This window comes from Carya illinoinensis, chromosome 1 (assembly GCF_018687715.1).
Source record: "Carya illinoinensis cultivar Pawnee chromosome 1, C.illinoinensisPawnee_v1, whole genome shotgun sequence".
NCBI lineage: Eukaryota > Viridiplantae > Streptophyta > Magnoliopsida > Fagales > Juglandaceae > Carya > Carya illinoinensis.
In genome coordinates this window covers 16,138,427-16,139,571 of record NC_056752.1, presented here as the reverse complement: position 1 = coordinate 16,139,571, position 1,145 = coordinate 16,138,427, and the positions used below count along the sequence as shown (strand labels likewise).

Genomic DNA, 1,145 nt, shown 5'->3' with positions numbered 1-1,145 from the left:
AGTCTAATTTTTCTAATCATTTGTTTGATAATCCATTTAGTCCCAAAAAAATGAGTGTGCACGAAGATCAACCTAAGACTCTAAATGAGTACCTTCACCCTACACGTATAGCAACACCATCATGCATTATATTTCCACCAAATACTCCTCTAATGGATTTCAATCCAGGTATAGTAAAACTTCTCCCTACTTTTCACGATTTGGAGAGTGAAAATCCATATGTGCATATTAGGGAGTTTGAAGAGGTTGTTGCTACATTTTATGGTCAACCTGGCATTGTAGATGTTGTTGGACTTAAGTTCTTTCCTTTCTCACAAAAGGATAAGGCGAAGCGTTGGATGTATTCATTGAGACCATGATTGATTGGGTCATGGGTTGAGATGACTCAAATGTTTTTCAATAAATACTTTCCTCATCATAAGACTAATACTTTGAAAAGGAAAATCTTAACTTTTACAGAAAAGGATAGTGAAACTTTGTATCAAGCATGAGAATGTTTTAAAGAGTTACTTAGCTTGTGTCCCCATCATGGTTATGAAAGCTGGCGTCTAGTTAGCTATTTTTATGAAGTTCTCACTCCTAGAGAGCATCAATTTGTTGAAATGATGTGTAATGGTGAGTTTTTGTAGAAGAACCTGGATGAGGCAATAGAGTATTTGAATGAATTTGCAGAAAAAGCTCAGTGTTGGACAGAACCAAATGCTTTTAACAGTACCAATCAAGCACACTCCAATCAAACTCATTCTAGTGGAGGCATCTATCACCTCAAAGAAGAAGATAACTTGAAGGCAAGGATGAAGGGCCTAACTAGAGAGTTGGAGGCATTGAAGATGAAGAAAACTATGGCAGCTCGTATTATTATCCAAGTTGATGCCTCTAAACTTTGTTTTATTTGCCAGGAAGTAGATCATCTTGCACAAGATTGCCTAACACTTGTTGAGATGAAAGTAGTGTATGAGGAACATTGCAATTCTCTTGGCATGTATAAAAAACTCCTTTCACCCTACTCAGATACATACAATTCTAGTTAGAGAAATCACACAGACTTTGGCTAAAATCTGAAAACCAGCTGCCTACACAACCCCCTAGATCATATCCTGCACCATATCATGCATCTTCTTCTTCTTCTATGAACTCATTAGAAG

General features: G+C 36.9%; 1 non-coding gene across 1 annotated transcript; it reads right to left on the bottom strand.

The window, feature by feature from the left end:
• Positions 1–426: 426 nt before the first annotated feature.
• LOC122294204 lies at positions 427–535 on the bottom strand. Its single transcript, XR_006237564.1, has one exon. It is a non-coding gene; the product is annotated as a small nucleolar RNA R71 (small nucleolar RNA).
• Positions 536–1,145: the final 610 nt, after the last annotated feature.